At 40.1% G+C, this 15,690-nt stretch overlaps 1 protein-coding gene across 5 annotated transcripts in view; it reads right to left on the bottom strand.

Moving 5' to 3' along the window:
- Positions 1-15,690, bottom strand: part of OSBPL6 (oxysterol binding protein like 6) — a 215,346-nt gene that overhangs the window by 127,291 nt on the left and 72,365 nt on the right. For 4 of the 5 annotated variants that reach the window (XM_065931822.1, XM_065931825.1, XM_065931826.1 and 1 more), the window contains exon 2: positions 11,535-11,580. The exons of the other annotated variant lie outside the window; for it this stretch is intronic. The gene's annotated coding sequence lies outside the window, so the exon portion shown is untranslated. The remainder of the gene's footprint in view (positions 1-11,534; positions 11,581-15,690) is intronic. 5 annotated transcript variants of the gene reach the window in all.

Raw genomic sequence — 15,690 nt, 5'->3', positions numbered from 1 at the left:
TGGTATTGGATACTGAACAGACTACAGTATAGTATAAACATAATGCACTGTGTTTTATATGCACTGTGAAGCCAAAAAATTCACTTTATTGCAATATTCACTTTACTGCAGTGGTCTGGAGCCAAATCCTCAATACTGCCAAGGTACGCCTGTAGTTGCCAGTGCACCACAAATTCAAGTTTTGCTTCTGAAACTTTCGGAACATTTTTTTCCCTGAATACTTTCGATCTGTGGTTGGTCAAAACTGCAGATACAGAACCTGCAGATTTGGAGGGCTGACTATATACTTTCTTCAGACTACATATCTGCCATCCCAGGAGGAAGTTACATGCAAAAATCATTGAAATGTTCATGTCAAATAGTCAACTTCTATGAGGCTCATAGAAATAAAGACTATGAATTGAAAAGCTGAAAGTCACAAGTAATAGGTAACTGTCACGCAGTAAGCGGCTAAGAGCCCAATCTCCAGAACTATCCACTTTCAAATTCCTCTCTGCCCCTCTCTAGCTGTGTGACCTTGGGAGAGTTCTGTCTTTCCTCTGTTCTTTGGCTTCCTAATCAGGGAAATGCAGCGACTAGGAGTATCTATTTCATAGGGTTGTAATGAGGCCTGAACAAGAATAGCTGGTACACAGGAGGCGCCCGATGTCGGCTTGTATTATTATTGAAGCAACTGTGACCAACAGTCACACTGCATGTATATCCTGACTCACAGTCATGCTTTGTGGTCTTCCTTGTTCATCCCCACAAAAAGAAAACAAGAGATCTTTCTTGATAAGAGAGCCAAACTGAGGAAATTACTGGAAAGCATTCATGGCCTATTTCCCATCCTACTTGGTGTAGACCTCAGCTGAGAACAGCCCAACCCCACTGCAGGGCCCCCAGAGGTTCCTCTTATGGTGCAGCCCACAACCTATCCTGAGGAAGGAGCAGAGGGAAACTTCGGTCACAAACACAGCCCCGCACCAGCCACTGTGTTATTACGGGCCTTGCTCGACACCCTTAATTTTATTCATGAGCAACAGTAGGACAGAGTTTCCGGCACAGCACAGACTCTCAATTAGCACAGACTCTGACTGTGGAATCAATGGCATCATGAAGCTGATGATGGGAAGTCTTGATAAGTAAAAGACAGAATTAAGTAACTGGTTGCCACAATGCTCTGCTCTCATATTTGCCTTCTTTTCTGAACTATGGACGTATCTCAGAATCCACTCAAATACTGACTGAATGCCTACATTGTATCTGGCCACAAGAGTTCAGAATCTGGAAATATGAGCAATATTAATATCAGGAAAAACTCGTTCCCTCCCTCAAGTTATAATGACCAGAGTCTTTACACATTTTGAATAAAGTTTACTGAGACATACAAAACAGTTCAGAATCTGTATTTAAATTCTCTTACACTGCTGGTGGGAATATAGATTGATAGAATCACTTCAAAAAAAATGTCCGCTAAAGGTAATAATACTCTGTGACACAGAAATTCCACTAATGGATATATGTTCAGGAGAAGTGAGTGTTTATATCCACCAAAAGGCAAATCTGAGAATGTTCACAGTGGCTTTTTTCATAATAGCCTCAAACTTGAAACCCAAATGTCCATTAAGAACAATGGACAGAAATGAAAAAAAAAAAAATCAACTATGAATGCAAGCTAATGCAACTGCAAAAGCAACAACAGGGGTGAATCTTAAGCCAAAGAGAACCACTGTTCAATTCCATTATATATGAAGTTTAAAGACAGGGTGAATTAAAGTACAGTGACAGCAATAAGGATGGTATTGTGTGGCACAGACTAGGAGAAGCATGAAAGAACCTTCCAGTGTGCTAGAAATGTTCTGTATCTTCATCTGGAGGTAGTTTTGTGCAGAGACATAGATATAGAAAATTGAGTCTACATTCAGAATTTGTGTACTCTGCTAAATACAAGTTATGCCTTTTTAACAAACAAGCGAAAGCACCATTCATTCATTCATTCCAATGAATGCCTACCACTATGCTAAGCACTGCAAGTATAGTCCTTGTTGTTACAGAGTTTAGAAGCTAGTATAGAAAACCTCTTGATTGGTAGTACTAGTCATTTGGCAATAAATCACATACCACCCATTGATAGCTCATCCGTATTACTTTCCTTCAATTATTTGACATTTTATATTTTGCTCAGATTTACAGCTAATCTAACTTAAAATGCAAATTCCTTGGTTGTTTTTTAATCTTTCTATGTCCTTAGACGCCTAGCACAGCATCTTATTCCGGGCATGTGTTTGATAATTTATTAGACTATCACATCATAGTCCCTCTCTTTGCCTCAGGTTTCCTGCAAATGTCCTTTTTCTCCAGGTTTTCACTTTTTATGCCACACATGAAGCCTGAAAACCCATAAGACACTTAAGACAGTATATAGCTTATACTTATATATAATATATCCACCAGTAGAGAGTAGGATGGGGATTCTGTTATTCTAAATTTTCTTTCATTGATCCTTTTCCAACCTATAAGAGAACTAAATTCATCCTATATAATTTCATCTCATTATAGAATCTTATAATAAGAATAAAAATAAGGTAAAGGGGGAAAGTACAGATGTAATCAATAAACTCATGTCATTGGGGAGAAAATGATAAACTTTCCTTTGACAGCTTGCAATGCACTGGCAAAAACAAAAATTGACACGCTCCTCTGGCTTCCCCATCCTAGACTGCTCATGGCCCTGCTGATGCCGTATGTATCAACATGTCCAGAAAATACCTTGAGAATGACATGCTTATTCATTTCCTTAGGATCTTTTCTTATAGGTGACTTTTTGAAGGATCACTAATTTAAAAGACCCAGGAAAAAGCACAACCCCCACAGCCAAAGGTAGTTAACATAATTACTACCGTTCTCACAAAAAGGGCAAGAACAGCACACTACCTAAGTTTCATAGTTCTCTTCTCTGTGGCCTTTTAAATACAGCAGGTCTCACGTGATTCTTGAAGCTGACTGCTACCACCTGATGTCACGAGATTCTGAGGGTTGCATCTGGAAGTCTCGGCCTCTCTCTGTATTCAGGCTTCATGTTGACCTTCCCACTGACCTGCAGCACCCCAGCAGCCTAGCACCATCTGTCCCAGGTGGTGAGGGAGGCCCACTTTAGAGCTGCAGCAAGTTGATCAATCCCAAGTCCTGGGGCTTCCGTGATGGAGCATGCTGACCTAACAGAATCAGGTTCTGTTTTGCTCTTTCACTGACATTCAAAGGGAGAAGCCCCAGTGCTGCAGGGCTTTAAGGTCTGTCCTCTTCTAAGACACTTGCCCACTGTAAATCACGAGGGATTGTCCTGGACAATCATTAGATGTCATACTCCAGATTGTGACAGGTCAGTGTTATGCGCTGTGTCTCCCCGTCCCCCACCTCATCACCACCAATTGATATATTGAAGCTCTAACCCCCAAATGTGACTCCATTTGGAAATAGGGCTTTTAGGGCAGTAATTAGAGTTAAATGAGGTCAAAGGGTGGGCTCCAACTTGATAGGACTGGTGTCCTTATAAGAAGAGGCACTAGATTTTTTAAAAATTAATTTATTTTTTATTGAAGGATAATTGCTTTACAGAATTTTGCTGTTTTCTGTCAAACCTCAACATGAATCAGCCACAGGTATGCATGTATCCCCTCCCTTTTGAACCTCCCTCCCACCTCCCTCCCCATCCCACCCCTCTAGGTTGATACAGATCCCCTGTCTGAGTTTCCTGAGAAGTGCAGCAAATTCCTGTTGGTATCTATTTTGCATACGGTAACGTAAGCTTCCATGTTATTCTTTCCATACATCTCACCCTCTCCTCCACTCTCCCCAGGTCCGTAAGTCTATACTCTATGTCTGTTTCTCCACTGTTGCCCTATAAGTAAATTCTTCAATACAATTTTTCTAGATTCCGTATATATGTGTTAGAATATGGTATTTATCTTTCTCTTTCTGACTCACTTCACTCTGTATAACAGGTTCTAGGTTCATCCACCTCATCAGAACTGACTCAAATGCGTTCCTTTTTATAGCTGAGTAATATTCCAGTGTGTATATGTACCACAACTTCCTTATCCATTCATCCGCCAATGGACATCTAGGTTGCTTCCATGTTCTAGCTATTGTAAAGAGTGCTGCAATGAACACTGGGGTACCTGTGTCTAAGGAGAGACACTAGATGTTGATCTCCCTCGCCCCCACCCCCAGCACATACAGAAGTCATGTAAGGATGCAGTAAGGAGGGAGCCATCTACACGCCAGGAAAAGAGTCCTCACAAGAAGGCAGCCCTGACTACATCCTGACATTGAACTTGAACCTCCAGAACTTTGAGAACACAAGTTTCTGTTTTAAGCCATCTAGCCTGCGGCATTCTGTGACGGCAGCCCAGGGGACACATACAGTCAGTAAGGAGCTCTGGGGTTAGCACGGTCACGTGAAAATCAGAGAACACATAGTATATGAACATATACGAACAGTAGCTCATTGGGCTCCATGTGGTCCTTGAATCACCTGGGCACACAAAAGTATTCCATGTTAAGACCCACTCTTAGGATGGAAGCCAAAATTCTGAACAGGCAGACCCTACAAACCTTGGTGTGATTTGCCCTCGCCTCATCTCTCAGCTTCCCAGGTGGTGCTAGTGGTGAAGAACCCTCCTCCCAATGCAGGAGACATAAAAGACCCGGGTTTGATCCCTGGGTTGGAAAGATCCCCTAGAGGACGGCATGGCAACCCACTCCAGTATTCTTGCCTGGAGAATCCCAATGGACAGAGGAGCCTGCTGGGCTACAGTCCATGGGATCACAAAGAGTCGGATGTGACTGAGAAATTAACACACACCACACATACTTACACACCCCTCAGCAAAACTATCGCTCTTCAACTTAATTCTTTAAGCATTCTGTTTTCTCTGTCTGGAAAACGCATCTTTCTTTATCATCTAGTTAATCCCAAATCAGCCCAACTGTCAGCTCCCCAGGGAAGTGTTCTCTGATCCCGCAGGCAGGGCTGTATCTCTGTCATATTCTCACAGCACCCACATTTTTGCTTCAGCACTTATCACAGTTTGCAGTCAGAGATTTCTGTGATTTCTTTTGAAGCACATATTTCAACCACTAATCTGTAAGCTTCCCAGGGCTACATGCTTAATATCTGTAGAACAAAGTGGGGAAGGGAGAAAGGAAAAAAAAAGAACCATGAAAAGAGAGGAAAAGAGTAATGGAGGGGAGGAGAGCAAGAGAAGGGAAGAGAAAAGTTTAAAACTATAGAACACTGACCTCGTCCATGGGGCTGGCGTAACAAAATACCAGACTGGGGGGCTTAGACAACCAACGTTTATTTATTCTTCACGGCTCTGAAGGCTGCAAAGGTCAAGATCAAGGTGCAGGCAGATTCTGTGCCTTGTGGGGAAAAAACCATCCTGGTTCATGGGCTACCATCTTCTCCCTGTGTCCTCACAAGGCTGAAGGGCGAGGGGCTCTTTGGGATGCCTTTTAGAAGGACACTTAACCCCTTTCATGTGGGCTCCACCCTCATGACCTAATCATCTCCCAAAGACCCCACCTGAGGTTAGGGTTTCAACATGAGGGTTTCAGGAGGACACATTCAATCTACTGCACACGTGCTTCAGTCATGTCAGATTCAGGTCAACGGTAGAGGAGAGCATGCTGATCTAGCTCATACTTGCCACTAAAATGGTGCTATGCTTACAAGAGCCGGCCTAAATTTTTTAAGTCAAAGTCGCCAGAAAAGAATCAGTGACCTCTAATACAGCTGTGGGACAATTATTCAATCCTGGATTTGAAAAATGACATGAACTAAAGTACACTCTGCAATATTTGGGAGCTGTATTTAGTTGTTTAACATATGTAGACACGCTTTTTAAAAGGAATCAAATAATCAGTACAAAACCCTAAAAAAGTTAAAAAAAAAAAAGTAAAAAAAAATACTGGGCTTCCCTGATGACTTGCTGGTAAAGAATCTGCCTGCCCATGCAGGAAACACGGGTTCCATCTCTGATCTGGGAAGATCCCACATGTTACAGAGCAACTAAGCCCATGCCTCACAGCTACTAGGTCTGTGCTCTAGAGCCCAGAAGCCGCAACTTCTGAGCCATGCTGCAACTACTGAAGCCCAAGCACCCGAGAGCCTGTGCTCTGCAACCGGAGAAGCCGCTGCAACGAGAAGCCCACGCACCACAACCGGAGACTAGCCCCCGCTCTCTGCAACTAGAGAGAAAGCCCGGGCCGCAAAGATTAGCACAGCCAAAAAACCAAAAAACAAAAACACCCCACTGTGCCCCACTGTTAACACTCTTCTTTGAGTTTCACACTCCCTGGAAGTCTACATCGGTGGTTTCCAACCTAAGGTTCAGGAACCCCTTGGAGATCATGCTATTATAATGGTGGGGGGTGGGGAGGTGGCGCTTGCAAATGCCCCTATGAGCAAGTATTGCTGCAGATCGAATATGTTAAAACACAATTATTACCATGTTGAAAGGCATGAGATTCTGTGTGTTTAAAGAATCCTCATACTCCATATAGTTCAAAGTCACGCAGTATGACAATTACATACAATTAGTCCTGTTTCCCAAGAAATCAATGGAAGAAGTTCACCTGTGAAATGTGCCCTTATTACTCTGAGCCAAAGCTGTTGCCAATATCCTTACAGAATTCACAGGACATGCAAGGAGGGACTATGGTCAGTACTCATTCATCAACATTTGTGAATTGCTACAAGGTCTTAAAAGGAAGATGATGTCTTATAAATCCACAGAGTTGATGTAATGATCAGTTTAGACATTTATATGACAGAATGATGCTTTTGATCATGTAATTTCAAGGATTTAATTTACTTTTTTTCACGTTTATGGATTTTACTTTCCCTAGATAATTTCAAAAACTCAATAATACTGGAAGATATCACTGAACAAAGCAACTGGCATCCATGAGTTAGGTAAAGGCAAGAACTGTGTCCCAGGCACAGCTGCACTGTGAGTCACAATGAAAGGAGGCCCCACACCTGCTCTGGAGAGCTCCCTGAGGACCACGTTACCATGTCACAGTCCCCCCTTTTTATGTCTACACATGATTTAGTGTGACTCTGGCCAGCAAAAGAGGTAGTGAAAGCTCTTGCCAAAAGGCTACAATGTCAGAGGCTTCCTAATATCCTGAAGCCAAGTTTACATTCATCATCATCATTTTAGAAGATGCTGAGAATTTTCTGTCTCTTCTGAATGATGAATCCATACACATATCTATCTCAGTATCTCTGCAAGGCCCTTAAGCTTCCTAAACGAGATGTGGGAGTCCCTCAGTCAGAGAGAGAAAGATGCAATCACCAAGCATCCCAATACAGCTGAAAACACACTGACCAGGAGTTGGATGTCTGGGTTCCTAGTCACAGTTCTGCTACTTCAAAGTGTGGCACCGTTTGCAAGTCACTGAGCAGTATCACTGAGCTTGGTCTCTTTATTTATAAACCGAAGGTGTGAGGCAACCGGATCACAGCAAAGCTCCTTCCGACTCTGACAGCCTACTCTGTGTACTTTCGTCCAGGATCACAGTAACATTTGGGTTTTTGGAGAAACCTCTTATAGAACTACCTCTCATTTCAGAACAGATATGGTCCAGTTTTTAAAAAAGAAAAGGTTAGGAAACAAATCTGGGTAAAAAAATGTACCCATTTCCAGTATAAATCTGGAACTATACCTACAAAACAACGAGTCTTGAACCACTAATGAAACAGGGATAATTAAGTTCCAGGTGTTGGTTATGCTGAGTGTTATATGGGATATGGAGATCCTTTCTCCAACTCTGAATTTCAGTGGTATTTGACTATATAACTTCTATTTTATATTTTTCCAATTAATTAATCACAAGAAAGAGTGAGAGACGCAGAAACTCAAGAATTCTAATTTCTTGGTACCACTTTTTCCAAGACCTTTAAAAAATCAAGACAATTTTTTTTAGAGCAGTTTTAGGTTCACAACAAAATTGAGGGGAAAATACAGAGATTTTCTCTATTAGCCCCTGCAGTCACAAAGGCGCAGCCTCCCTCATTATCAATATCCCCCTCCAGACTGGTACCCTTGCTACAACTGATGGCCCTGCACTGACACTTCAAAATCACCCAAAGTCCATAGTTTAAATTATGATTCATTCTTGTTGCTGTTCATTCTACAGGTTTGGGCAAACATTTGACATTCATCCACCCTTATAGTACTTTTTTGCAAAATTAATTTTTATTGGCGTATAGTCACTAAAATGTTGTGTTAGTTTTTAATGTACAGCAAAGTGAACCAGCTATGTTGTTCGTTGTTTAGTTGCTAAGTCACGTCCAGCTCTTGCAACCCCATGGACTGTAGCCCACCAGGCTCCTCTGTCCATGGAATGTCCCAGACAAGAATACTGAAGTGGGATGCCATTTCCTTCTCCAGGGGATCTTACAGACCCAGGGATCAAACACTAGTCTCCTGCATTGTAGGCAGATTCTTTACCTCTGAGCCACCAGGGAAGTCCCTTGAATCAGCTATAAGTACACATATATCTCCTTTTTTTTCTTTTTTTTGACTTCCTTCCCCTTGAGGTAGGTCTGGAATAGGAAATAGTAACCCACTCCAGTATTCTTGCCTGGAAAATTCCATGGACAAAGGAGCCTGGCAGGCTACAGTCCACAGGGCCACAAACAGTTGGACACAAGTGTGCACACACACCCATTTAGGTCACCCCAGGGCACTGAACAGAGTTCCCTGAGCGATACTAACATAGCTATTCCATATAACTAGTGACTGGGAGTTATCTATTTTCATTGTAGCATCTTACAGAGTATTTTCACCACTCTAAAAACCCGTTGTGTCTACCTATTCAATCCTCTTCATCTTCCAAACCTTGACAACTATTGATCTTTTTATTGTCTTCATAATTTTGCTTTTTCCAGAATGTCATATAGTTGGAATCATACGCTATGTAGCCCTTTCAAATTGGCTTCTTTTGCTTAACAATATGCATTTAAGATTCTTCTGTGTCTTTTCATGACTTGATAGCTCATTTCTTTTTTAGTGCTGAGTGATACTACATGGTCTGGATATACCAGTTTATTTATCCATTCACCTACTGAAGGACAGCTTGGTTGCTTCCAAGTGTTGGCAATTATGAACAAAGCTGCAATAAACATAGCAATGCAGGCTTTTGTGTAAACATATGTTTTCCAGTCCTTTGGGTAAATACTAAGGAGTGTGATTACTGGATTGTATGTTAAGAGTATGTTTAGTTTTGTTAAGAAACTGCCCATCTGTCCTCCAAAGTGGCAGGTAACCATTTGTGCATTCCCACTAGCAATGAATTACAGTTTCTGTTGTTCTACATCCTCAGCAACATTTGGTGCTATCAATGTTTTGGATTTTGGCCCTTCTAGTAGGTGTATACAGGTATCTCATTGTTTTAATTTGCATTCCCCTAAGGACATACCGATGTGGAGTATATTTATCTTCTTTGATGGAGGTATCTGTAAAGGTCTTTGGCCCATTTGTTAATCAAGTTGCTTGCTTTCTTACTATTGAGTTTTTAAAGAATTCTTTGCATATTCTGGATAACAATAATTTATCTTACACATATTTTCTCCTAATCTGTTATTTGTCTTCTCATCCTCTTGGCATTGTCTTCCACAGAGCTGTTGCGATTTAGTCCCTAAATCGCGTCCCAAATCTTTTGTGACCCCATGCTCCTCTTTTGTAGCCCACCAGACTCCTTTGTCCGTGGGATTTCCCAAACAAGAATATTGGAGTGGGTTGCCATTTCCTTCTCCAGGGGATCTTCCTGACCCAGGGACTGAACCAACATCTCCTGCATTGGCAGGCGGATTCTTTACCACTGTGCCACGCTTAGCTTTCCCTTCTAAGGGAAGCCCTTGGAAGTTCTAATTTTAATGAAAGTCAACCTCTTTGGTCTTTAATCCATTGGATCCCATAGCCCTAGAGAGGACGCTATTAAGCTATTTTTTGTTGAAACATTAAAAAGAAACCTGTCCTTAAAACACTGCATTTCACTGCTGTCTACTTCAAAATGTTAGCATTTCCCCTTTGAAAGTGAATATTAAGTTTAAAGAAACACAATGACACTTCATTTATGTACCTTGATTCATGAAATGCTCCCCTTGGAGAAAGATTCTGAATACTAATAATGAAACAGAGTTTTGCTAACATTTTGATACTAACCTTATAAGCTGATAACATTTGCATTTTTTTCCCATCAAAAACAATTCTCTTTTGCAACATGCATTAAAGAAAATTTAATGCTCAAACAGCTGGGGATATTTATTTCATTTACTGCAGATATTCAATTTGAAAACAGACATACTTTCAAGACTGGCATTTTAAACACATACACGCAGTTTTTGAATCTTCCTATGGACTAAGTAAACTAATTCAAGTTTGCATCTCTATTATGATACCCTGCATACATGCAACGTTTTGCTTTTGTGTACATGAATACATATGCCTTCCAGACTGAACTGGGGACACTACAGCCCAGGCTTCTTGCCTCCACCCAGTATAATATTAAATATTATACTAAATATTAAATAGAAAACACTAGTCAAAATGTCCTACACATTGTCTCTCATTAAATAATAACAACAGCAACAATATTAAAGTTAAGATCAGCAGGAGAAATCTGATAAAAATGATAAACTAGAGCTCTTTTGTCCAAAAAGGAAAATCCAGAACCACCATGTGTGCGAGGGGCTTGTTGGCAACTAACTTTGCCCTCCTTTCACATACCAAATTTCTCACTGCTACAGGAAAAGTTCAAAGTGAAAAAACAGTTGCAGGAGGGTCAACTAAAGTTGAAATTTGCTCAATACAAAATTCTCCCTTTGAACTGCTGTAAGCTGTTTTCTGATCTCTTCAGTTCACACGAATCACTTCACATTGAGGCCTCCAGTCATTTCTGTCCTGCCGAAGCCAGTGACTAACATTTGAGCTTCACCTTCCTGAAGCTCTTCGCTACTCACACAGCTTGAAAGTTAGCTTTTATGAACAGGCAAAGGAGTAGGTAGAAAAACAGAGCACGTTTATAAGTTCCCTTTGCAGTTCTATTTTCCATAATTTCATTAATTATTTCCCTAGTGCCTTTTACATGATCTTACAGTCCTTGTTTATTGACCCCATTATTTTCCACCTGATCATCATTTTTTCTTCAATGTGAATTATTAGAAGTATTGGTACAAACTCATAGAGCAGTTTACATAAAGATAAAAATTTCTAAGTTTATCCTATGAAAAGACCTGTAAATAATCACAAACCAAGTAGCAATCACCACCATGAGTGTTTATATTGTGTCCTGAAATATAATTTCTATTAAAAGGAAACAGAACTCCTTGGAGAAATGGCTAATTTCAGGTCTGGGAACAAAAAAATACAATGAGATAGGAACATCCTGCTATCAAAGACTAGTAGAACCATATCATAAATAAATAGAAAGATAGATAAACAGATGACTTATTGATGCATACACGCATGGATACTTACGTATATCACATACATACAGCTCAGAAGCCAACTGGAGGAGGCTCCCCTAGACAAAAATCAGACAATTTGATCATCAAATGAAATAATTACTGAAATGGATTGAAATATATCAAATGCATTTAAATCCCAAAGTTTACTATGATCTTTAAAAAAAAAGCATTGTCCCCTTTAGAGGAGGATACCTAACTAATTCATTTTGAAACTGGTAAATAAAGGGAAAGGGTCAGCATTTATCCTGTTTTCTATTACAAGCTGTACCTTGGATAATGAGGCCTTGACACAGAACAGTTTCTCTTTATAGGAACTAGTACTTTATTCCAGCTAATAACTGAAGAAAAATGTTAGAAGATTACCATTGCATTGTACATCTCCTAATGAATGAACGGGATCTCAGCAATGATCATCAATGGCTGCTAGGATTACTTCAAAAGTTTAATATGGGGAAACAAGTCATCCAGTATTGACTCAAACTTAAACAGCAGAGGGAATAAAGCCAAAGCTATTTTTACTTTTCAGGTTCTCTTCTTTCCAATCTTTTCTTTTAAGAAACTACAAGTCATTCAGCAACATCAGTGTATAAATTTTCTTTGAGAAAGAAACCACTGCCTGTCAAAGGAGCCAGAGGCACCTATAAATTAGTTCTTCCTTGAGTTCACTGTTCTACTTATGAAACTTCCTTATATAAATTCTTACACATTTTCTCCCTAAACGAATCATTCTGCCTTTTTTTTTTTTTTTTGGTCTGTGTTGTTCTTTTCTAACCTAAAATAGAGATAATTGAATTAAAGAATTCAAAGAAAATTCCCTACAGAAGAAAAACACATTTGGATCTAATTCTACTTTTGAGTCTTCACTGATTTCTTTTAAATAAAATGAAATGAAAAGCAAGATCTGCATATAGCATGAACCACTATGTTGATCATTTCTCTTCTATTTAATTAGCAAAACTGAACCATTAAGTAATCTAATTAAAAATGACGAGACAAGTAAATGACTTTCTGGATCTTACAATTATCAGTACTTGACCTTAAAAAATCAGCACAGCCTCAAATGGAGTTTGAGCAAGAGGGTGCCAAGAACATAGAAGCAGATACATTAGGAGAAACTGGCTGAGGGCCTGAGGGGTGAGAATGCATGCCTCAGAAGCAAATGACTAAGCTGGTAAATTATTTCAGGGTGAAGCACTCCTTCATCATCAACCCTCAGAATGGAATCAGCTCTGTCACTGAAGAGAATGACGGATCCTCCATATGTAAAGAAAAACTCTTCATGTCTATGCTGCTGCTGCTGCTAAGTCGCTTCAGTCGTGTCCGACTCCGTGTGACCCCATAGACGGCAGCCCACCAGGCTCCCCCATCCCTGGGATTTTCCGGGCAAGAACACTGGAGTGGGTTGCCATTTCCCTCTCCAATGCATGAAAGTGAAAAGTGAAAGTGAAGTCTCTCAGTCATGTCCGACTCTTAGCGACCCCATGGACTGCAGCCCACCAGGCTCCTCCATCCATGGGGTTTTCCAGGCAAGAACACTGGAGTGGGGTGCCATTGCCTTCTCCGCTTCATGTCTATATGTGCACTCAAAGAGAGATGAGCCAGAGCCTGGGTTTTCAAAGGGTATCATTCAGGGAATCATCTTTCTATAATTATGTGATGAAGCTATAGCTCCCATTTCAACAAATAGCACTGAATTCTAGGTCAAGAAACTAAAGTTTCATGGCTATGATGCTGAACAAAAGAAGCCAGACTGAGAGATTCCACTCCTATGAGGAGTTCAAGAATAAGCAAACTAATATCAGGTGAAAAATATCAGAACAGTGATTACCTGAGATGAGGGGGGAGTTGACTGAGAGCAGGCATGAAGGAACTTTCTGGGAGATAGAATCATCATGATAGGGGTGTAAGTTACACAAGTACATCAATTTGTCAAAACTATATAGCTAAGATGAGTACTTCCCAGACCTTACTTTAAAAATTATAAAAACCACTATCATTAGCATGTGGGGGTAAGAGCTGGTAAAGGCATAGATGATATAAGATGGCACTATATTGATCATTGTTGAGGTTGGGTGATGGGTACATGGGGATCCACCATACTATTCTGTTTATTTTGTATATGTTTGAAACATTCCAAGCGAAAGGTCTTTAAAAAAAAAAAAGAAAAAGCTAGAACTTCAATCTCCTCCCACTACTTTGTAGCTATCAGGTATCTGGATTTTTTCTGAACCTCATTTTACTCATCTGTAAGCTGGAGATAAGGAGTGGTGCCCACCTCACTCAAAACAATCTAGGAATGTTGCTACGTATCATGGAAGGCAATGGATATAAAACTTCTAAACTGCAAAGTAATATACAGATATATAAAATCAATAATAATGAAGATTCGTAATTACTAATAGATTACATTCCATCCTGGAAGGTCTGAAGAGATCATTAATATATTTCTTTCAGTAGTAACATGAGGTATATCCACTAATTTTTCATTAATTCTTACCTGAAAAAAACAGTAATAAAGCTGGTTAAGTATTAAATATGGATAACACAAATGTTACTCATATTTGGTCACAAAATATACTATATGACTTATATTGCATAATAATGCAAAAATTTAGGCCTTTAGGAAAAGTTTGAGTGTCTTGTATACATATCAACTTGATGGCTGAAAGAAGATGCCTAAAACCACACCACAGAAGGAATGGTTTAGAATTTTAAATGATGGTGATAATTCACATGATCAAAATTGAAAATCCACTATAAAATCCACTGAAGCTTGGCCATCCAAAACAATGTTCACATAAAAGTCACAACATTAGAGATAAGAAACATTAAATTTCTTGAGGTAAACTGATTATACTTTGTAAACTAAACATCTGGCTCTCCAGTCTTAAGGCTCAACTCAAGGAAGCTCAGTGGACATCTGGGCTCCGTTTATTTATTTACTTAAACCTATCAGGCTAACCTTACAACTATCACAAAATACAACTCAAAGAAAGAGGATGGGGGAGAGAGAGAGACTGTGAGTGCTTTCCAGGAGTGATTCTATTCTAATATCCCAGTCTAATCTCCAAGAGTCAGATGTACCCTGAAAGGACAACAGGCTAGGGTGGAGTGCTGTCATGGACCAAGTTTCAAAGTAAATAAGCATGTCAAAGCAATGCTTTAAATAAGCACATTCTTGTTCAAAATAGACTTTAATAAATCACTTGGATAAATTCTTTTGCATTAATCTTCTCTTCAAATGATAGCTGTACATACCAAGTGCCTACTTGTAGTGTGCCCGTGTCTTTTAAGATCTGGGTTAGGGGAACATGTTCCTTTCAGTTCAGCTCTTCTTGTGGCCTTTGGTTCTGTATGAAATGGCCTGGTGCACTCCTCAGATGGCCTTACATGCCATGGCCATTTTTTCCATGACATCCCTAAAAAGTGCCAGCCAACCCTGCCAACCCCTGGGTTTTAGGATGGCCCAAGGGAGACCATCTGAACTGCTGCTGACGAACTTACTTAACACAAACATGACTGAAACTGTCCATTTCTTATTCCTTTGTTAAGGTAAAGAACATTACACAAAATCTCAGTTAAAGAACTGGTCAATTCAAGAAAAAGCAAAGCTTGAAGCTAAAACCCTCACTCAGGCCATCACCCTGTTAGCAAAACCGTCACATTCTAGTTAGAGTTAGGTTCTAAGTTCATATTTCCTCTTACAGTTTGACACCTCCTATCCATGAAAAGGATCTTTCCTCTAAGAGGCTCTGCTGCTTTCTCTAAACACTGGCTTTTTACCTTTTTTTTTTTTTCTCCTCTAAAACATCACAGGGCTGTACAGCTTTTCTGCCAAAGAGAAAAGGTTCCCCAGGCCCACAGAACTGTGTAACTGGCCGTGTGGTCCACTGAAGCAAGGAGCTTCACTTCTCAACTGCTTATCCCAGATCCTGACTGCCGCCTCCTGCAGCAGAGAAATCACAGACATCGAGGTCAAACCACAGGATGACGTAAACTCCAAACTTTGAATGGATTCATTCCAAGGATTTTAGACCAGATGACTTCCACAAAGGTCATTTTTAACTGTGAAGTTCTATCATTTAGAAGGAAACACTGACAAGTGGGAAAACAGAGGCATTTAGTGAGAACAGGGTCTTTGAAAGGAAGCTCTACAGAATTTTAGA

Source organism: Muntiacus reevesi, chromosome 3, assembly GCF_963930625.1.
Source record: "Muntiacus reevesi chromosome 3, mMunRee1.1, whole genome shotgun sequence".
NCBI lineage: Eukaryota > Metazoa > Chordata > Mammalia > Artiodactyla > Cervidae > Muntiacus > Muntiacus reevesi.
This window is presented reverse-complemented; position numbering and strand designations above follow the sequence as displayed.